Genomic DNA, 24151 nt, shown 5'->3' with positions numbered 1-24151 from the left:
TAGATGAAGTGAAGTAAAGGGAGGCTGTGAGGACAGTAAAACTTATGTTGGTACACTTTCCTCCCTGCTCAAGGATGGGAGAAAGAGCACTTTGACTTACAGAAAACTCAAAAACAATAGGAATTCCAGAGGACACTTTTTAAATATCTAAGTCCAATTGTTTAGTGTTTCCTTAAAAAAACAAAAGAACTTTCTGCCTCAGTGACAATAATATGAGATACAAGATTATAACTCAACATTGGAATTTATTTCCAATGTCTTTTATTCTTTAAAAAAAAAAATAGAGGATTGCAGGCATCAGATTAATGTTGTCCCAGAATTTAGGTTACTATTTCTCAATTTTTCAGAATACTGGGGAATTTCTTTCAGACTGTCCTTGATATTTTATCTTTGGGAGAGCATGCTCCTTATGGTGGTGTTTTCGGTTGCACATTTTTCCTTCAGCGTGAAATCTTCCTGATTTATGCTTCCTTATCTGTAAAATTTGGAAACAGCTTCCTTATGACTGTCTGGACTGTTTAGTATAATTTATAAAGTCCCTATTGTACCAATTTGTATACTTCACACACCTGCATACCGTGTCTAATAACATAAGTAAAAAGGTCACAATTAGAGAAGGGATATTCTTTTTCTTACAAGATGCCTCAGGATGGAGGGGATACTTCTTAGAGTATCTGGTGGAAGGGTTTGGGAACAGACCTGAGGGGAATGGATTTTATAGGAAGAGATTCCACTTGGAAAATAAGTGTAGGGAAACCATCCCTCAAACTCAGGGCTGACTCTAAAGTTATCGCTGACTATGTCTACAGGTGGAAAGCCCATAGTCTGCAGGCCATATGTGGCTTAATCTTTCCATCTGCAGCGCTTAGATCTCTCCCACAAGCAATTTGGGGCTTTCTACATTTTGGAGGGTGGAAAAAGCTTTCAAAGGGGGAAAAAGGGTAGCTCCAGCTTTTCAGAGATTAAAGGAATCCATTTCCCCCGGTCAAAATATCATCCTGCCAAAAACTTTTAAAAGGTTGATTTTTCCCATTAGAGGAATTAAGGAGCAAAATGAAACATTTAAGCTTCCCAAGAAGGGATAAACAGAGGTCACAATTTCATCTCCATCTATTGTAATAATTGGTAACTCTTCCTTTAGCCCCAAGACAAGGCACAAAAATAGTGTAGTCTCCAAAGTTGCATAGCATTTTTAAAAAGCAATGCGCTTTATCCAATGGTGGGTTGCTACTGGTTCCCCCCAGTTCAGGCGAATTGGTAGCAGCGGCAGTGAGAGGCTCCGCCTACCCACCCGGACGTCATCAAATATGCTCTGCGCATGCGAACCGATAGCAAAAATAAGTGAAACCCACCACTGGCTTTAACCACATTAAAAGGGGGAGAAAAGTATGAAAATGAGTACTGAATGACTAGTAAAGGTAATACTTGGAAGTATTCAAGTACAAATTCATTCATTGAACTGTGACCAAAATAGAGAGGCTGGTGGAGGGCAAAACTGCTGATGGCTGCCTGCATTGCTGAGTTTCTGGTGCTGGTGTCTTGTCTTGGACAAGATGTTTCTATCATTGAGTTTGGAGCATGTTGATTTGTCTACAGATGTCAGAAGATATATATAGGGATAGCTAGGAGGAGTATTGACTCATCACAGGATCAACAAAAGAAGGGCAGAGTTATTTTGGGAGCAGTGGTGGGTTTCAACATTTTTTGCTACCGGTTCTGTGGGAGTGGCTTGGTGGGCGTGGCATGGCATTAATTGTGCAAATTAAAATGATGCCATTTAGAAACTGGTTGGCCATCTTTCCAAATTAGACTTTGGCCATTAGAAAAATTCCTGTCTAGTCTGTCTCCCAATTCATGCAAGCATGTCCATTGTATTTCCTTCAGCAGCAACCAGGGACAGGTTTCGATCAACAAAATCACCCAACACCAAGTAATAGGACATTAAGATGTGGGGAAATCTTGGTAGAAATGTGATCTTGGACTGCAGCTGATGTTGTTCAATCCCCGGCTTGCTGAATGAATGGTAGCCACCAAAAGAAAAATCAAAAGGATCAGATCAGTGGTGGGTTTCAAAAAATTTTACTACTGGTTCTGTGGGTTTGGCTTGGTGGGCATGGCATGGCTTGGTGGGTGTGACAGGGGAAGGATACTGTAAAATCTCCATTCCCACCCCAATCCAGGGGAAGGTTACTGCAAAATCCCCATTTCCTCCTGATCAGCTGGGACTTGGGAGGCAGAGAATAGATGGGGGCGGGGCCAGTCAGAATTTTTACGACCAGTTCTCCGAACTACTCAAAATTTCCGCTACCGGTTCTCCAGAACTGGTCAGAACCTGCTGAAACCCACCTCTGGTTGGGAGGGACTTGCAAAGTGAATAAGAAACCATCTGGTCTACAAGCACTGAAATAAAAGTTTACTTCCATGTGATTTATCCATCTGCTGAAAGTTGTTTTGCTTGTGGCAGGGTAGAAATGTGTGTTAAATAAATAAATAGAGTCAGAACTAAAGTCTGAGCTGGTAGGCTAAGAAAATACTGTACAAAAAGGCCATGAAAATGAAGGAGGGGGGAGGAATCTCTACAAGACTGAGAGAAGCAGAGGCAGGAATAGAAGCAGAACTGTGTATTATTTTAACTCATTTGATCAAGTTAAGAGAAAACACTGAAGAGACTATAAATGACTTCAGAGATTTATTAGGAAACTTTCAGGAGTGTAAGTTAAAGTGGTATAAGAGTTAGGATTAAGGTATCATTTTAGTAAAACGTAAGATTTCCCACTCCCGTGCCTCTGTAAAGCAATTACTAGAAATAAAACCTATATCTTCTTCTCTATTATGTAACAAACCCACAACAACACTTATTTGGAAGATAAACATAACCTATTTATCTTATACACAGCCTCCTAGCAATCTCTGAAAGACCACTCTTTAAGAACAGATCTGCTGGTCTTCCATAGTTTCATGTTCAGAAGGCCCCTATTCTCCCAGCCTTCTAGAAAATGTTGGTGACTTGACTTTTCCTCCAAGTGCTCAGATAGGGTGAGGTGAACGAGGGGATTTAACGATGAACTGCATGTGAAAGAGTAACTTAGGGCCAGTTTTTGATGCCATGGTTTTAATAGATATGTGTACTATGTTGTTACGTTATTGATGTTTTAATTGAGGGCTGGGAACTGCCCAGAGTTGGATTAAAGATGGGTGACTATATAAATGTTCTAAAGAAATAAATGCGCACAAGGAGCCCATACAATGGCTAACTAGTGTCTTCTGGAGAATTTGTGAGGCAGATGCCCTTGTATGTGCCGGGAGTCTAGTTTCTCTTCCATATGAGCCGCGGTGGTGCAGTGGTTAGAGTGCAGTACTGCAAGCTACTTAGAGAGGGCTGTAAAGCACTGTAAAGCGGTATATAAGTCTAAGTGCCTTTGCTATTGATGCCTGAAGCCAGAATGACTAAATAGGATAGAGCCCAATGACTGTAGAGTGAGGAAGTATGACTGCAACCAAAGTAATCAATGGGTCAACATCACCAGCAGCGCCACAATACCTTATAGTTTGTTTATTTGGTAGGATTTGTATCACAAGAAGGAAAGAATAACCGTAGCAGCAGAACAGCTAAAAATAACCTCAGAATGTTTCTGCAGTTCACAGTCAATGAGACCATGTCACAAGGACAGTGAGTTGTCATCATGTTGCAATAAATGGAACATTAGGAGGACTCTAAGAATCAGGTTTTCTGGGGAAATGGTGTATTCTTCACTGACTCTGAAAACCTCATCAACACAATGCTACACACACCTGTCCAGAAAGAAGGCTCAGGTACATTTATAAAAGATTGTCAGGTAAGATTATAAGTGATTGCCAATTTAATGAAGCAGAAATAGATAAGAGACTTGCAGAAGTAGCATAAAGGAAAACAAAAGTGTAGATTTCTTGTACTATTTGCTTCTGGCAATAAATGCAAAGAATAGTCATTCATTCAATACATTCACCTGTATTGAATTGACTGTGAATTAATCTTTTATGTGAAGATGTATTACTGTATGTTTCATATATACTCATTGCTATGCTTAAAAACAAAACAATGGTAATAAACGTTCTTCGAATTTCATGGGTTTAAAAGTATTTGCTCTGTCATTTCCTTCTGTTTATATAAAGCAGTTGTCTGAAGTTGCCTGAAAACTTTTAAACCCACAATTAATTCTAAGATTTGCCAATTCACATTTCACTGACTACCATGTAGCAGAACATACACCAGTTTGCTTACACAAGTGAATATTTAATTTAAACGCATCCTGACATAATGCAAATATGACCATTAAAGTCCTGTCCTCAACAGTGGTTAGGCTTCAGATATTTTGCATCATGGCAGAACTGGGGGGAAAAAAAGGTTATACATCCCAGCTGTAGTTACATGACAGCAATTATTATGGAAAATTCAGAAGGGAGCAATGTGTGTATGTGGTTGAAATAGTATTTGTGTTTGTCACATAAAAAATGAACAGACAAATTATCCACTGTCAGTGAATGCAGGAGGAATTAACCACACCTATGTTCCATAGAAATTAAGGAACTAGCCATAGAATTTTATTCTTTTGCATTGATTGAACTTATTACTAAAGTAAACCAGTCAGATCCTACAGCTCATTAAAAAATCAGTAAAAGTTCAGCAATAGGGCTCTGCAGATTTTTGAGGAGATTCCATAAAATGTCGAGTGAAGCTTAATCCCCTGTGGTTTCCTTGCTTCCAAAAACAAAACAGCCTTGTTGCTTTGCTTCATCCTGTTCTAGCTCTGTTGAAATGGCTATAAGGCAGGGGTGAAATCCAGCAGGTTCTGACAGGTTCTGGAGAACCAGTAGTGGAAATGTTGACTAGTTCGGAGAACCGGCAAATAACACCTCTGGCTGGCCGCAAAGTGGGGTGGGAATGGAGATTTTGCAATATTCTTCCCCCAGGAGGGGAGGGAATGGAAATTTTGAGGTATTCTTCCCCTGGGTGGGAATGGAGATTTTACAGTATCCTTCCCCTACCACGCCCACCAAGCCACACCCACAGAACCAGTAGGGAAAAAAATTGGATTTCACTCCTGCTATAAATCAATGTGGCAATCCACAACTGCAGGGGAAAAAACGTTAGGTACCCTCATCTTATTGTGGAGATAGTTTATTACAGGACAGTCTTTAACTTTATGTGATTAAGATTAATTAAGGCAATCAAAAGAACAGGCAACTTCTCAGCTTGCATGCAATCTTGGAGTTTATAGAACTAAATGCCTATGGAGATTCTCAGTCATTCAAGTCATGGAGCGTGCATAAGTGCACCAGTGGGCCTACCGTCCCTGTCTTAATATTCCTTTTTACTTACTCTTTTCATGTATTCAAATTATGTTTATACTTTTACCTGTTATCTTATATATGCTTAACAAATAAACTTATGATTATGATTATGGCTGTGCCAAAGGTGCTTTTTGCTTCTTATCCAAGAAGCTTCTTGGGTGAGAAGAAGTGAAACGTCTTCAAAGAAAAACCAGAAAGTTTGGTTGCCTCTTGAAAAAGCACCTTTGAGAGTTTATAGATCCTCTCTGTATTTTTTAAACAGAGTTCAGAGCATGCTGTAGGATTAAGGCAGTCTTGGTTAGCCTGTAGATGGTCTGCAGAATGACTGATTGTGACTCCGTTGGTTCTTTTTGACATCTTAATAGCTTTCAGAACCATTAATAAAATATCCTTCTGGCTTTGATATCTCGGAATAGAAGGAGCTGTTTGCAAGATCCAATCTGGATCAGTCACAGGAACCAGAGATGATCGACCAGATTGTATCCTGGAACACTGTCCCAGGATATGTATATCTGCCTTCATTCGTAAGGTACTATTTGGCTGTGGTTCAGTTCCTCTCAGATAAATTTCAGATGGTCTTGTGTTCTGCCCCCAACACTTTCTTACCCTTGTATCAAATCACATATCACAAGTTTATCAGGATATTTGAAGTTGGGCATTATCAATACGCTGATGATATCCCAATATAGTTCTCAGGAACATCTTCATGTAATCAGTGGTGGGTTCCTCCCGGTTTGGCTCGGTTCTCCTGAGCCAGTAGCGGTGACGATATGACGTCACTGAACTGGTTCTGCCCCCCTGCCCCCCGTGCCCTCCACCCCCCGTGCCCCCCCACCCCCATGTTATTCTTACCTTTTATTTGGCCCCACCCCCAATCTATTGCTGCCTCCTGAGTCCCAGCTGATGGCTAGAGGGAAAAACACTGTTTAAACTCTTGCCGCGGGGCTTCAAGGGCCGCCCTACAGCTGATCAGTGTTAAAAGAAAACAAATGAGTAGACCAGTGTCTGCAAAAATACATAATAGACCAGTGCCTGCAAAAAATAAATGGGTAGATCGGTACACTCTGCAAGCAGTTAAAAGCCTGGTAGATCAGTACCTCTGCTAAATCCTAAATAATTGTCACATGACCATCAAGCCACGCCCACAAAATAAGCCACACCCACAGAACCGGTATTAAAAAAATTTAGAACCCACCCCTGCATGTAATGGTGCATTTTTTCCTGAATTTCTGTGTGCAGCTGGTAGTGATGATGGGGGATCAAAAACATGAAACTAAATGAAAACCGTGAATGCTTATAGTGAGTTATCACAGTTCCAGACACGTGATAGATTTCCTAGTTTAAAGGGATGCATATCTTCCCAGAGGGAACAGCTTAGGGGGTATTTCTGGATTTGAATCTTTCTCAGTTTCCCAGGTATGACAAAAAACAAAGAATGCCTTACTGTATATGAACTTTGTTTCATATATCAGTTCACCTGAGCTGAATGTCCTTTCAGGAAGAAAGTGACTGATGGTGAAAGTGCTGGCAATCTCCAAGCTTCTGTTCTCATATAATTTGTATTCGGCTTATTTTTCTATGGGGATTCAGTTGATACCCAATTCAATGGCCAGATTGGTCCTCTGGAAGATCTCAGTGAGACCATATTATTGTGCTAAAAGCATTATGTGAAATATTTCTGCACGAAACACAAAGTGCTGAATTTGAAGCCTTGTATCCAGAACTTTTTAAGAAACCACCTCCTTGTATGTGATTCCCCATCTAGACCCCTTTTTTAAGGCATTTGGGAAAGTTCTCCTACAGCTTCTTTGCATTCACTTCTCAGGAATGCTTAAGACTAAGCTTTTTCAATATCTTGTCCAGTTTTTTGAATACTCTCTGCTAAATCGAGGGATGTAAACATAGACCGTTTTAAATAGGCTGTTGAGTGTTCATTTTACTTGTTTTAATTTTCCAGATTTTTCCCCCCCCAACATTAATTTTAACAAGGTTGCACTACCTGAGCCAATGCCTGTGTATAATCGGTGTGTTGTGAAAAGAATTTGATAATCAGAGGAATAGTCATAAATAAAATCAGTACTGTAAATACACATTTAAAATAAAATCTTATTTTATTTAAAAATAAGTAATCCTCCCCTTACTGTACATAACCAGTAATTTAGTCCTATAGTTTGGTAAGATTAGCCAGTGTATCCTACGTTCTATCATTGTGTAGATGCATTTTCAGTTTGGCAAATGAGACAGATTTTTTATTTAAGAAATTGCAGGCTTCCCTCTGAGATGGTGCCACATGTTAACTTGTTGCTTTTAATCTGTCTAGTTTATAAAATTGAAAGCATGCATTCAGATACTGTTGTCAGGACTGTGTTTACTTGAAAAGGAGTAAAATTGCATTTTAAATTCCCAGATATATGGGTGACTTAGAAATGAATGGAGGTACAATAAAAGTCTGTTTCAAATTCTCCTTTTTATTGTGGGGAGAATGGGTTGGAGGAGATGAGGCATGAATGCATAGGAAAAATTAGCTATTACAGTTAAGTTTCACTTGACTGCATGTTTTTTTTACATCTAGCTGTATGAACTGTTGGAGTAATAGAGATGAAGAAGTCAAGATCCTATAAGTTTTCTTAGAATTGGTACTATTTTCAATTCTATATATGGTAGTTCTAAACCTCAGAACTCCATAGAATTTAGCCACATAAATCCTTACAGTGCTACTCCCAACATATTCAGTCACTTCTCCATTGTCTCAATGTTTCAGGAAATTATGAGGGAAACATTATTTATTCCTTTGCATTGCAATGACAAATATCTACTACATCAGTTTGTTTGTTCTTATGGCTTCGATCCAATTATTCATTCATTAAGTTGTATTATTGGAAGCTCTTAAATGAAATATCTGGGTCAAACCAAGATATGGGGGAGGGGAGAAACAGTCCAAGGCCGAGGTGGGTTTCAGCAGGTTCTGACCAGTTCTGGAGAACCGGTAGCGGAAATTTTGAGTAGTTCGGAGAACCGGTAGTAAAAATTCTGACTGGCCCCATCCCCTAAAAGAAGTTAGGAAACTGTAAAGTTCTCTAAAACAAATGACTGGGAAAGTAAAAAAAAAATTAATGAGAAAGTGGAAATTTTGAAGAGCAAGACAGAAATTATGGATGGAGACTTAGAAAGAGAATTAAAAACTTGGCCCTGTTGGAATTAAGAGAGAAGAAGAGATTGGAAGTTGATATTTAAAGCAATTCCTGAGGCCTGAGACTTCAGATTTAAAGCAATTCCTAAGAGCTCAGATGAAGATATTGGAGAAAGAATTATTAAAGTTTAGCAAGTTTAGATTGGGAAGAGAAGTTTCTAGATTTTAATGTTCATTTAAAAGCAATCAGAAAGGTATTTCAAAGCCATATGGGATTTGGCATAGTATTCTGCTGATAAAGAAAGAAAAGGCAAGCATGCAGAAGCCCTTATAAATTGAGCATGTCTTTAGGTTTTGGCTCTTGCTAAACTTACTTCTGAATATTGTTATCAGCATTGTCACTACCACCATCATCTTGTTGCCTTCTATGTCCACAGCACTTTATTAGATTGCAAAGAGACTCCATCCCTTGTCTAAGGACTTTGTACTCCCAAGATTTCATTGGGAAAACAACAATGGTTCCCAAAGACACGCCTGTACATCTGCTTTTATTTCAGCCTGAATCCAAATCTCTTGGAAACCACTGGGATTTATCATCACTAGGGTTAGAATCAGGCTGCATATTTGCATACGGGGCCTATCAACATAAAGACGAGGTTTCCTGCAACCCATTTCAGTTCTGAAGGCATTCATCTCATAAATGTCTTCAGTTTTCCCTGCTGTGTCAGATTTCCTAACCAGGTTCATTTGATTTGTCTGAGAACCTGGTGACTATTGTCATTGCATTTGGCTAGTGGCCCTCCTGCCCACTTGTTCCTGACCAGGCATTAAACCTTGACTGTAGGGGTCTCATCACAGATGAACTGTCAGATCATGACTACGTTTGATGCAGTATAATCTGTCTTGAAATTAGAATTGGCCCAGCCAGGCTTGGGTTTCTCACAGGCTGCTGCAACTAATGCACTCTTTGAATATGCATTCATGGAGCTCTGCCTTCATTGGGAACCCAGAGGGAGTACAAGTTAAGAGCAGATTTTCTGAATTAGCATGTCGAGAAGGAAGGGCCCTTCTTTTTGGCTTCCGCAGATGCCTCTCCCGCCGGTTCATTACAATTGCATTTCATCAGCTTTATGATGTCCACATGTCAACTGAGTGTGAGGATTTTGCACACAAAAGAGCCTCAGGGAAAACGACTCCACCAGCTAATCAGCTGATTATCATACCTCAAATGGGTTGCAGTGTGCGGGCTCCAAAAAGCTGTATTGGTGAGAGCAGAATTGAAGATTAAGACAGAAAACAGGAGAGAGAGAAAGAGAGAGAGAGAGAAAGAGAGGGAGCGACCTTCCCATTCCAGTTTTTAAGAGACATTGAAGTGGAATTTGTTAAAGATAACACACATAGCCAGGACCTCTGTTTTCAAAGCAACCCCAAACCAATGGACCCAAATCACAGATGGCTTTCATCTAAAAGAGTGGGGGGGCAAAAGGTTAATGAACTTTATTAGTGGCTTGTTTACGCCCAGCAATGGGAAGTGCAGAACTACAGAAACTTGTACATTACACTATACATTATTGGGAGTGCTTTGTCTAAATTATTGCAGCTGAATAACTGAGTGGGCTTCCAAAGCAGTAGGATCAACAGTGAAATCCGGCTGGATCTATCCGGCTCACGTGAACGGTAGGGCCGGCGGCGGGAGGCTCCACCCACCTGCCGGGACGTCATTACGCCCCATTTTTGACCATCTGCGCATGCGCAGAAGGGTCTGCACAGGTGCAGAAGAGTCACGCGCGCTCACATTTCCAAACCGGTAGCGAAGGTAAGTGCATTTCACCACTGAGTAGTATTATATACTCTCCAGCTCACAGAGGGTCCTTTCTATCTCCACTCATCAGAGGATGGTGGATGATCTGAAAATAGTCCCTCTTGCATAATCTACCATCAGTGCAGTGATAAACTCAGCAATAATATTGTGTTATGGACTGTTTTATATTTCAGTGTTTTATTGTACATGACACTCAGAGTCCAGGTTTGAGGGAAATGGGCAGTTCAGAAACATGAAGTATAAATAAATAAATATTTAAAAATAACCATGCAAGTCTGTAAAAATGTGAAGTGGTTTTTGTAGCATACATAAATGGATTTCTTCAGACTGATGGTGGCTAAGAGAAAAGAAAGACCATGGAACCCCCATAAGAACAATATCTTCTCCTTCTCCTTCTCCTTCTCCTTCTCCTTCTCCTTCTCCTTCTCCTTCTCCTTCTCCTTCCTCCTCCTCTTTTTTCTGAAATTTACCAAATTTCACCTTTCTCAAATCTATCTCAAATGCAGTTAGAGCAGAAGCTTTCTTTTGCTCTGCAGAGCATCTGCCTTATGCTTTCATCAGAGTAGTCTAACTCACACAGATGCAGTATTTAGCAGTGCCATCTCTTGCTTTCATCAGAAGGGGGAAGGTTGCGGAGCTGAGCCCTGTAGAATAAGGGGGGCAGGTCCCCAGTGATTGGCGAAAGCTGAACATCGGTGCCAGTTTCCATCTGTCAGGAGAGCCCATCTCTGAACCTTCAATCTGTCAAAAGCTGGCTGCCTAGCTGAAGGCTCCAGGAGATTTGGTGCACTAAACACATTTGACAAGAGCATTATCACTGCAAGAAGCCTCACGAAATGCCATCAATGTGTTAATTGTAGCCAGCTATGCAAAGTGTCACTTCCCATATCTTTGGCCTCCAAGCAGCGGTTGCAGATTTTGCAATTCCCCTAATTTTCTATACTTTGCAAATGTAGAAAATGTTCATTTCTTCAGTCATACTAAAAAAAAGAATTTTTATATTGGGCAGAGAAGCTTTTTTTAAGGTTATTTTTGAGTAGTGGGAGGGGGAGAATTCTAACATTTTGAAGTGGGAGGCTAGGCAGTGATATTTTACATTAATATTAAATGGCCTGAGGAAAGAAATTGGCTTTTTCCCTCCTGCATTTTTATTTCTCACTGGAGGTATTGTTGTTTTTTTCCACATGGAAAAGAAGGGAATGAGTTGTATATCCTTTAACAGCACAAATTATTCATTTTGCTGTTGGAATTCTTTTTGTCAAGAGCTATATATGTATGGTGCGTTTTCATTTCTGGAAGTTTTCTTTCATCATGATGAAAGAATAGTTTTTTAATGAGAACATTAGAAAAGTGCATAAATAAATGAAAAATCTCCCTTGAAGACATGTAATGTGGTTTTTAGCACCCACACAGCTAATATTCAATTTCTGCTACTACCAGTGCCAGGTGTTAAATTTCTCTAGTTGCTGTCACTAATGCAAATGAGATTCTTTTTCTGCTCATAAAAAATCAAATCCACATTAGAAATTAGCTATAAAATGTAATGACTTAAATGCTATAGTTTTCTACAAATCTCCTTCCGTTTTCCTACCAGACAATGCTATAAAACAAAGGAAGGATAATAAACCTTACAAAAGTTGAGTTATTTAAAGGTCTTTTGGAGCTTGTTACTTAGCGGCTGATATATTCTTCTTTTTTTTTAATGGTTGCAGAAAAGAGATTTTTTTTATACGCCAATTTTCTATCACATTGTTTAGTTTTAAAACTAGCAGTAACTGAGCAGGGGAGATTTAGCACTGCAAGTTATCTATTTTAAGTAGTCTATTTTTGACACTCTGGGGTGTACTTAAATAAATTCTAGGAATTTACTAAAATCTTATGATGCTGATATAAATTTAATCTGAACTAAGTATAATAATCCTCATAAAAATGTGGGGTGTGTGCATTTTTCTACTGTGCCTCAGTTACTTTCAAAACAAACTGGTAAAAGATAATCCATTTGATTGGATTGATTTAGAGTTTTATCTCCCTTACACTGACTGATTCCTATGTTCTAGAGAGAGAGATCAAAGATCAAGGACCCAGCAGTATAAATTGCAAACGAGGGCACAAGAGATTAAAAACCTTCACATATTTACTTCTGTTTCAATCTGAGCTGAGTTCCAATTTTGCCACTTTGGACAAACAAGTCCAGCGGACAGAGGGCACGAAATGAAAAATGTAAGGAATCTTATGACTGAAACCTTTTGCAGCACAAAGGCTGATATATTTAAGGGTAATAAAATCACTCCCTAATCTCAAAATGTAGATGTTAATGTAAAAGATATCCAAAATAACGCAGTTCTTACCCCAAAGAAACCAATGAGATTCAATTGTGAGAGCAGACAGGAATGGGATTATTTGCAAATTTCATCTCCAAAGCAGCCATGTTAACAACTGTATAATGTGAAATGCTGCTGAGATTTATTTATTTATTAAACTTACATGCCACTATTCAAAGTGCCTCTTACCTACAGAGATTATCAATTCATACAAGCTTATGCATTCCTGCCAAAGAAAAAGACAAGTTTTAAAAATGATTATCAATCACATCAATAAATATGGATTTGTTATGTTGCAATATGATGTAGTATGTTAATGAGTAATTATATGCTTGCGGTGTGAAAACATTTCATGAAGTCCAGTTTCCCAGACAAGCAAATTTCCTTTGTGGCTAATGATTTTATCCTAGAAAATAGGATACGAAATATATCATTTTTAGGCATAGATTTCAAATACTTCTAAAAGACCCAGCTTTTTACATTTTCTCTTATAAATCAGGAATCTAAAACTGCGATCAGTTTTTTTCCCACTAAAATTATATTTTTTAGGGAATTCTTTACTAGCTCAAAAGGTGGTAATATATTTTTGCACCTACAACTTGTTTGAATTGAAAATGCATAATTTATTAAATGAAACTGTGTATGCTATTGTATTGTATGTGTTTCTGGAATTGTGTTGTGAATCAGATTGTGTTTTGTGATTCAGCAGTTTGGAAATGTCCTGATTGACAGACTTATCCATATCATTTTTAATAGCTCTGCTATTGATTATTATTTAAAATCTACTGACAAGTATTCTTGTGTAAACATTTTATAAACAAAAATAAATTAAAACTTGGAGGCAAAATATATGTTTTTAAAAGCAGGTCACCTGTTAAATTTAAGAGAAATATCTACAAATGTCTACTTCCAAATAGAAAAACTATTTTTGCAGAATTCTTTTGCAGATATTAATGTCCCAAAATTTCATAGAGGTGGGAAAGTATTGTTAAGATCAGGGGTGCTAAAAATTCGAGTAAAAAAAAATTTCAGTTTAAAGTTGTTAGGATACATTGGTCAAAATTTTCTTCCACCCATCACCTCAACCTTATTGAAGAGGTCCTTTGTATTGAAAGTAGTTGTACAACTCATGAAAATTATGTCATTTATTAAATTTACAACATTTGCATTTGCCATAATTATACAGATAACATTAATTGGTACAAAGAATGTAAATCACCTCATTTATGGATTTAACAGACATTCAGGTATAATCTACATCCTCTCTCCTAAATGTCCAATTAAACCAACAGTTTACTATATTAAAAAAAATCCTCTATTATCTGATGGGCAATAAATACTGTAAAACTGATTTTTTTGGTAAGTGGTTTGCCCAGTTACAGAAGAAGAAGAAGATTTTTTTTTATTATTTGTGCCAAGGGGCATTATATTCTTCTGGGGATATATATGTAATGAAACAGAAACAATATTTACACAAAAAAGGAGAGAAAAGTACATTTTTCTGACTACTGATGGTTGTCTGTATATAACCCTCTGAAACACCAAATTCCTCACTTGCCATCAAGAAGACCTGGATCCTATTTTGCCTCAGAGACCAATCCTCTCAGATTTCGATCATATCTGATGCTCTTCCATAATGAACCTTCAACATAAATGTTTATTTGTTCCAGAACTATCACCAAATTTCTGTTCTCCTGTACAGAATTGATTTCCTGTTGATTTCCCATTCTTGTCTAAATTGAATTCCATTCCATTCTTCTTTGTTCTTTTCTTTACTTTTAAAATAAGTTTATTGAACAGCTAGAACTAATACTAATACAATCTACATACTACAAAAATATATAAAAATATTTTTTAAAAAAAGTTCAGAAAAAGACAATAAAGAAGAAACGTCCTCCTTTATCCCCAGGAAGCATAATCAACATTAACAGCTTATTAGTATCTCTTCAAATGTATCTTTTCAACCCATACCTTACCCCAGTCTCTATAAACCAATCTTTAAAATCTCATCCTTCCATATTTATCAGCAAAATCCATTCAGGGATATTAGAAATAACAATGTAACTATTACAAACTGTATCTCCTAAACTTAATTTGAGTCCTGACATTTTAAACCTCTTCAAATTAACAAAATATTTAAACATCATCATCCAGTCCCAATCAACAAATAATTAAACATTACCAAAAATAGCAAAGTCAAAATAAGTTTATTTTGACCTTGATCAAATAAACTTATTTTATATTCGTTCTTCTTTCTTTAGTCTTTAGATCAGGGGTCAGCAACCTGTGGCTTTGGAGCCGCATGTGGCTCTTTCACCCCTCTGCTGCGGCTCCCTGTCACTCAAAATATGCGTCACAACCGCCAATGTGTGACACCCACCAGCACATGATTTATTGAGCTTTTCAACCCTCTGGTAGGCCAACCATGGATAAATCCAAGAAAAGAAAAAATTCAGAAGAAAACAGAATGTTAAATTCAACTACATATGCTAGTTTTGTGGCAGCTCAAGAAATAGTCAGGCATGGGAAGGGTTTTGTGGCTCCCGGTGTTTTCTTTTCTGTGGGAAACGGGTCCAAAAGGCTCTTTGAATGTTTAAGGTTGCAGACCCCTGCTTTAGATCCGTCAAACAAAGTTCTAACATGTGCTTCCTCATACTCTCTTTGTCTCTTCTCCCAGAACTCTTAGCAATGGTAATAGCACTTAGACTTATATATTGCTCCATAGCACTAGCTGAATGGCTAACAATGTCAGCATATTGCCACCAACAATCTGGGTCCTCATTTTACTGACCTTGGAAGGATGGAAGGCTGAGTCAACCTTGAGCCGATCAGAATTGAATTCCTGGCTGTGGGTAAAATTAGTCTGCAAGTGCAATAGCAATAGCAATAGCACTTATATACCGCTTCACAGTGCTTTACAGCCCTCTCTAAGCGGTTTACAGAGTCAGCATATTTTCCCCCAACAATCTGGGTCCTCATTTTACCGATCTCGGAAGGATGGAAGGCTGAGTCAACCTTGAGGCTGGTGAGATTTGAACTGCCAAATTGCAGACAGCCGGCAGTCAGCAGAAGTAGCCTGCAGTCCTGCACTCTAACCACTGCGCCACTGCGGCTCTTTAGTGTCTTTGTCAAGCCCCTTTGTTAATTCCAGTAGAAAAAAGTTATCCATGTCACTATTCATATTCTCACTGTCTCTTAGAAAAACTTGGACAACTTCATTAAGTCCCTTTTGTAAATCCTATGTAGAGAAATTATCCACATCACTCTTCTAGTTTAAAATGTACATGTCTTGTTTAATTATTAACTCATCATCCAATTTCATTTGTAAAGCTTTTATTTACATGTCTTTGTTATAGGTTATCAAATTTGCATCTACTTTCAGTTCAATTTCAATTTTACTAAATGGGGCTTTTCCTCTTCAGTAATACCTTCTAACTTTCCTATAATAGCAAATAACTTTATTTTTCCTGAGCCAATTAATTGTCGATCTCTCTTAAGGTAGCCTGTAGATACCCCATTCACATATCTATGCCTTTGTCTAATCCCCAGCAGGGGCTACTTACATTTCTTTAGATGATATGGTGGTTATGTTTTTCCTATGTGCCTAACTCAGGGGTCAGCAACCCACGGCTCTGGAGCCGCATGTGGCTCTTTCATCCCTCTGCTGCAGCTCCTTGTTGCTGGTGGGCTCCACAATTGATAGGGCTTTCGGTTAGGACAGGTAGAGGAAAAAGGACACCACGCTAGGAGGAGACTCTATGGTGGGGAGGAGCCAGACTTCCAGTCAGCATAGGAAAAAGGACACCATGCTAGGAGGAAACTGTATGGTGGGGGAACCGGACATCCAGTTAGCAGAGGAAAAAGGATGCTGTGCTAGGAGGACACTCTATGGTGGGGGAACTGGACTTCCGGTCGGCTCCAGAATTGAATGGGGGGCTTCCACTTAGGACCTTTGTGGCTCTTTGAGTGTTTAAGGTTGCCAATGCCTGGCCTAACCCAACTCTTGCCATAGGATGCACCACTGAAGATGGTGGCAATGATTGCCTTTTAGATGCTGCCTCCCTTTTCATTTCAACCTGGGCTGCAGGGGTGATTGGGCATTTAGCTTTTGCAAACAGGGGAATGTCTACCCAGTGCTATATAAAGCACTAATCTGGCATTAAGCAGGCTCATTCTATATACTAGTGTTTTTCTGGGAGGTATTGATTGATTGATTTATCCCATCTCACCAAACAAGTGACTCTGTTGTGAATGGCACACCACAAACCCATACTGTGAACAAATACTTCATTAACATTATTCGTTATTTAAACCATAAAAATCTAAAAATTCTAAGCACATGTTTAGCAATATTTTGAAAGACAATGTGTTTTCAAGAAACAGACTGGTATTCTCTGTAGGGAAGGCCACTTTAAACCATAAAAGAGAGCTGGGCAATCACAAATGAGCATGTTATGGGATTGTCACTGCTTCTGCTAACAGGTTGTTATGCGGTGGCCATGCTTTCTATTCTTTTGATTACATTGGAGAGGCATCCATGGAATCTTTTTGGGTATTGCAGCAGTAGCCACTTACTGCTAGCAGATCTGTTTCTTTGTGGCATTTATTGATTTGGGATATCTGGGAACTAGAATAGAATTGATAGGAGTTCTATCAGTTTCCTTTTCTCACCAGAGTAACAGATCATAGAGGTAGCTGTGGAGTGTAAGATAAGATATAAAGGAATGTCTCCAATACTCTTCATTAGAAGTTCTGTTTATATAAAGCACCATAGGGCAAACAAAGAGTACAGTCACCATGTACTTTACTGCTCAACTATATAACTGTAAGAGGAAACAGGAAACTCTACTCAGAACAAAAGAGCATAGAGTACATACCATAGATCCAAATGTATAAATATTGCCATCTACTGGCTGAATACTACCATAGTTGTTGCATAGAAATAAATTCCAACAATGAATTCCAACACTCTTCAGTACCTCTCCCCTGTACCCATGACCTGTAGTCAAGCTATTGTAGACATAGGGATTGATTATTTTTCCCACTGACTAATGATGCTCTGGGATTGGAAATGCATCTGGAAAATCCAGCCATCACTATCCTCAGTTTCTCTTGTTTAAAACAGCAATAATAGGACTTCCGGTTTGCGAGCTTCGGCGACGGCGGTGACTTTTTAAAGACCGCCAGCCTCGCCGCCTGTAGAGCCGCCCCGCGAACGAGGAGCGGCTCGAAAACTCCGAAATCTTGAAGATTGCAGGAGCAGAGACAGCAGGGCACAGGTTGAGCCCCTGTAACCCCCCCAGGGAATCGCTTCTGGGGGAGAAAACAGGCGCGGCTCCCTCCCAACCTGCGGAGACTCCGGGCGGCGTGGGACGATTCTGCCTTCAGCAGAACAAGCCGACAGCAGCAAACGTTTAAAGTGAGAGGAACTAATTCTAACAAATAGCGGAAATACCAACTTGAATCCAGAAACCTGAAAATTGCAAGTATTAGTGCTTTATTGACTTTTTAAATCAAAGAGAAAATGAGCGAGTGAAAGTGATTTGAAAAAAATATGGCGTCCAGCGCTTGAGTTAACGAGCTAGTGAAAGTGGATCTGTGAAGCCTCTCTGCTTTGTTACAAAGTTGAAAAGTTGTTACAAAGTTGTCTTACCTAAAGGAAAACATTTTTTTTTGCTAAAATTTGACTTTGCTTTACTTCAGTTTTATTTGACTAAATTTGGGGGACTTTTTTAGAAGCTTTTGTGGAAGAGGGAAAGGAAAAAGAACTTCCCTCTTTAGAAAAATTAGCCTACGTGGCACAATGGCTTCAAAGAAGCAGGAAAAAAACGGGAAGGCATCAGGGGGGGGATCCCCCATACACAAACATCAAACGCAACTTCCCCCTGCTCAACAGCTACAAACTCAGAAAAAAGAACTTGATGTGGGAGATTTAAAAGACTTTATTTCTAAAACTTTGGATGAAAAATTTCAAGAATCCCAACAGGAAATAGATCATAAACTTCAAAAATCACATGAGGAATTTCTGCAGGAAATTAATGAAGTTAAAGATATGGTGAAGCAGAATCAAAATATGGTGACCAAAAAAATATCAGAAGTGGCGTCTGGCCTGGCAAATTTTATTGGGAAAGTTGATTTTAAAGTTGAAGAACTTAAATTAGAAGTTAATGTTAGGATGAAAGATAATGATTATAAAATTGAGGAAGCTGATAATAAAATGCAGAGAATTGAAGATGAGATAGTCATGATACAATTCCGGGCGATGGAATTTGCCATACGGCTTCGGGGAATTCGAGAGGCGGAGAGACAGGACCTGAGACAAGTTTGCTCTGAAGCCCTGGCTAAGATTTTACAAGTTAATCCTGATTTGGTATTTCACAAAATAGATAAAATTTACAGAGTCAATTCTTGGGTGGCCAGACAAAGACAATTGCCTAGAGATGTGGTCATATACTTTACTGAGAGAGAAATTAGAAATGAAATCCTCCAAAAATCTTTTCACACTTCTGTAGAAGTGGGGGGCTCACGACTTGTAATTTTTAAAGAACTACCTCCTAAAATGCTGAAAGCTAGAAAAGAATTTGGTTTTCTTGTTAAGGAATTGAAAGATTTACAGATACCTTTCCGGTGGGATGCACCAGCTGGGATAATTTTTAGATATAAGGGAGAAGGATATCGATTGAATACCGTGGAGAAGGCACAACATTTTTATAGTACTATTCTTAAGGAAAGAACACCATCTCCACGTACATCTACAGTTTTGGAGATTAAGGAGAGTGAAGAGAGGCAGTTGGAAGAACAGCCCAAGCAGGAATTAGAAAATGTGCAAGGTGCAGAAGGAGGTTCTCTGAGTGAGCCCTTACTGGATTCTTCTCCAATTTTGGATTTGATTCAGTTGACTGAAGTTAAAGATCAACGTATAACTAGAGCTCAATCCAAGCTACTTAAACAAAAGCAACAACAACAACAGGAAAGACAAGACAAGAAGGCAGCTAAGAGCACCCCACAAGAGAGTGGAGCTATGGGAGGAGCAAGATCGAAGCTTTTGGATGAACTTCAAATATTTTGCTCTGCGCTCCAGAAACAGGCCGATGACCCTTAAGTGCCTATCTTGGAATGTTAATGGGTTGAATTCAGCACAGAAAAGGAAGAAATTATTTACATATTTGAAACAATTTAATAATGATATAATTTGCTTACAAGAAACACATATTACAACTCAAGATCAGAAATATTTGATAAACTCAAAATTAGGAGTACATTATATATCTTCAACTTCGCAGAAAAAGAATGGTGTGGTTATTTATGTAAATAAAAAATTAACAGCAAAAGTTATAGAAGTAGATCAAGATGGTAGGTTTGTAGCAATTGAATTGCTTACAGCAAATGGTCAAATTCTTTTGATTGGAATTTATGCTCCTAACCAACAACAGGATTGTTTTTACAAGATGTTACATACTAAAATATTGCAATGGGACTATAGATCTATTTTATTGATGGGAGATTGGAATGGAGTAATTGATTCTAAATTAGATAAAAAGAGCTTGGCAAAGTCTAGAATTAGACTACCGCAGACTTTTTTTGATATGAAAGAAGATATGGAACTAAAAGATGTTTGGAGAATACATAATCCGAATGAATTGGATTACACTTTCTTTTCCGATAGACATAGATCTTTTTCTAGGATTGATTTTATCCTGTTGTCAAATGATCTACTTATTAAGACAAAAAGAACAAAGATTTTTCCAAGAACTTTGACTGACCATAGCCCTGTATGGATAGAAATTGAGATGGATAAGGTTGAGAGACGTTCTTGGAGATTAAATGAGAACTTGTTTAGATATGAAAAAAACACAACAGAACTTAAAAAGCATTTGAAAGAATTTTTTGAAATAAATTTGAATAAAGGTACCCCAATTGAAATTGTTTGGGACGCTAGTAAAGCATACATGAGAGGGGTACTTATCTACATGAATTCTAAACACAGACTGTTCCGACAAAAGAAAAGATCTGAGTTGGAAATGGAAATAAAGAATAAGGAACAGTTACTTATTAAAAACCCAACAGATGAAAGAATAAGAAGTGCTATAAAACTTTTGAAAGACCAATTTCAAATGCTTATGGCGGAACAAGTTGCAACAAGTTTACAATACGCAAAGCATAATACATTTTGCAATGCTAATAAACCGGGCAGATGGTTGGCTTACACACTGAGGAAAAAACAAAGTATACGGACTATTGATAGTATTGACATTGGAGGGAAAGAAATTTTTCAACAAAAATTAATTAAAGAAGCTTTTGTGGATTATTATACTAAATTATATGCCAAAGAAGAGGTGCAGAATGGACTTATAGAAAAATATTTAAAGGATAAGAGAGTTATAAAAATTACTGATCAACAAAAGGAAAGAATGAATTATCCTATAACAGAGGAGGAGATAACAGCAGCAATTAAGCAGCTAAAAACAGCCAAAGCTCCTGGCACGGATGGTTTGACTGCAGTGTATTACAAAACTTTACAAGCTGAAATGGTGGAACAACTTAGAGACTTATTTTGTAATATTCAACAAGGGGGTAAAATACCACCATCTTGGACAACTGCTTATATATCTCTGATACCAAAGGAACAAGTTGGCCCTAAAAAACCAGAGAACTACAGACCAATATCTCTTTTGAATACAGACTATAAAATTTATGCGAAGGTATTAGCCAACAGGTTGATGCCAGTAATTCAAAAAGTGATTCATGAGGACCAAGCGGGATTCATTGAGGGCAGATATATGAAGGATAATGTAAGGCAAGTAATAGACTTATTGGAATATCTTGATAAGAATAAACAGATTTCTGCAGTGCTGGTTTTTTTGGATGCGGAGAAAGCCTTTGATAGAGTGGATTGGAATTTTCTATTAAAGACTTTAAAAAAGATGGGCTTTGGGGACCAATTTATACAGGCGATTTCAGCAATTTATCAAGAGCAAAAAGCACAGATTATTATTAATGGAAGTTTGACGACAGAGTTTAAAATTGAAAAAGGAACAAGACAGGGATGTCCGTTGTCCCCACTTTTATTTATATTAACATTGGAAGTCTTGCTAAATACAATACGGGACTCAAAAATTTTGAAAGGTATAGTGATAAGGCAAGAGGATTATAGAATAAAGGCATTTGCAGATGATCTGGTTGTTACCCTATCACAACCAATGGAATCAATAATCCTGATGAACGACATTATACAAGACTATGGTAGAGTTTCAGGTTTTAAACTGAACTCAAAAAAGACTAAAATGATAGTTAAGAATATGACACAAGATCGTAAACATGAGCTTGAAAGGAGGGCAGGTTTTGAAATTGTACCTAAGGTAAAATATCTTGGAATTCAGGTTGCAGAATCAAATATGAAATTGTTTCAAAATAATTACGAGGTATTGTGGCGAGAGGTTCAGAAAGACATGGAGACCTGGAAAAAGCTGCAACTGTCTTTACTTGGAAGAATAGCAGCAGTTAAGATGAATATTTTGCCAAGATTTCTGTTTTTGTTTCAAATGACTCCGGTGCTTAAAAGTGATAAACAACTGAAAGTCTGGCAGTCTGGTGTGAATAAGTTTGTCTGGAACGAGAAAAAGCCGAGAGTGAAATTGAAAATTATGCAAGATGTTCCAGAAAGAGGAGGCCTTAAACTCCCAAATCTACAGTTATATTATGATGCAGCAGCTTTAACTTTAACAAGCGATTGGTTTGGAAATAAAAAGGCTGGAATATTGAATGCAGAAAGTTTTGATCTTGAATTTGGATGGCATGCTTACTTATTTTATGATGATAAAGTTGATAAAGTATTTAAAAGTCATATACTCAGAGATTCTTTGATGAGAGTTTGGAAGAAGCACCGACTCAAATGGGATTATAAAATACCGCTATGGCTGGATCTTGGTCATACCTTGTGGAATACAAATATAATGTCACTCGGGGGGTTTTTATACAAAGAGGTTCTTTTTACAGATGCGGGCAGATGGCAGCTGAAGACATTGCAGACACTGTTGGACGAAGGGATTAATTTAACCTGGTTACAATATAATCAATTACAAATGAGATGGAAAGAGGACCAAAAAACTGGTATTATGTTGCATGAGGAAGAATTGGTTAGACATATAAGAGAGAAAGGTCCAATGCATATTAAAAGGCTTTATAATGTTTTGTTAGAAAGAGATTCAGAAACGGAATTAGTTAAAGATTGTATGATTAAGTGGGCACAGAATTTTGAAGAACCAGTGATGCTGGAAACTTGGGAAAAAATTTGGGTTCAGAATGTTAAGTTTACACAGTCGCAAAACCTGAGAGAAAATTTTTATAAAATGTTTTATAGATGGCATTTAGATCCTAAAAAGTTGTCATGTATGTACCCTAATGTTCAGCCAAAATGTTGGAGATGTGATTGTGTAGATGCCACATATTATCATGTTTGGTGGACCTGTAGGAAAGTTAAGGCTTTTTGGATAAAAATTTGGTGGGTCATGCAGAATGTTTTGAAGAAAAAAATTCAATTTTCTCCACAACTGTTTTTATTGGGCATAGTTAAGGGTTTTACATTGGGTGAAACAAAATTGATATTGTATATGATAACAGCAGCAAGATTGTTGATAGGTAAATACTGGAAGAATGAAGCTTTGCCTACTATCGAGGAATGGACTTTGAAGATGGCCAGTTTTGCAGAGATGGCGAAGATTTCAGCGTATCTAAAAGATTGTTCACAAGAGACTTATGAATGGGGATGGAAAAGGTGGATAGAATATGTTCAGAACAAATACCAAACTAGAAAGTATCAAATAGCTTTTATTTGAAAATAATGTATCAGAAATATTTTAATGTAAAGAGACAAAGAGGAAAAATCATATAGGGGGAGGGATGGGTTCAGGTTTATATATTAGTGCTATTAGTTATGAGTATGTAATAGGGAAGTCTGGGGGGGGAGGGCTAGGGAGGGTTAGGGTGGATGGGAAGTTTGGGGAGGGAGGTGGGGGGGTGAAAAAAGGGGTGAAAATGTAATTGTAAAACTTTTGCAATAAAAAAACAGCAATAATAGCTCCTCACTCCCTGGTCTTCTTACTGAAGTAGAATAGATCTTGGCCATCAGGAGAAACTGATGGTGGTGGTGGTGATGATGATGACTGAAGAACTAGAAGAATGCGCATAAAATAGCAATAGCACTTAGACTTATGTACAGTACCACTTCACAGTGCTTTACAGCTCTCCCAAAGCAATTTACAGAGTCAGAATATCGCCCCCAACAATCTGGGTCCTCAGTTTACTGACCCCGGAAGGATGGAAGGATGGGTCAGAATTTAATTCCTGGCAGTGGGCAGAGTTAATCTGTAATACTGCATTCTAACCATTGTACCACCACAGGCAATGAGGAATAATCCTTACTCATATTTGAAAGGTATCAGTGAAACAATTTAGACCAATCAAAACTTCATTTATTTCAGGAAAAGAGAAAACTGTGGCTGAACTTCAAGTCACCATTTGCCTAGCAATTTGATGGCTAATGGTATC

The 24151-nt window shown here is 38.1% G+C and overlaps 1 long non-coding RNA gene across 1 annotated transcript in view; it reads left to right on the top strand.

Moving 5' to 3' along the window:
• Positions 1–3742: 3742 nt before the first annotated feature.
• LOC117674861 (uncharacterized) overlaps positions 3743–24151 on the top strand; it is a 39726-nt gene continuing 19317 nt past the window's right edge. The window contains exon 1 of the long non-coding RNA XR_004594022.3: positions 3743–3836. This is a non-coding gene — a long non-coding RNA (uncharacterized LOC117674861). The remainder of the gene's footprint in view (positions 3837–24151) is intronic.

Source organism: Pantherophis guttatus, chromosome 1 (genome assembly GCF_059756535.1).
Source record: "Pantherophis guttatus breed Tessera chromosome 1, ASM5975653v1, whole genome shotgun sequence".
Classification (NCBI taxonomy): domain Eukaryota; kingdom Metazoa; phylum Chordata; class Lepidosauria; order Squamata; family Colubridae; genus Pantherophis; species Pantherophis guttatus.
Note: the sequence above shows the minus strand (reverse complement) of the source record. Positions and strands in the feature narration are given on the sequence as shown.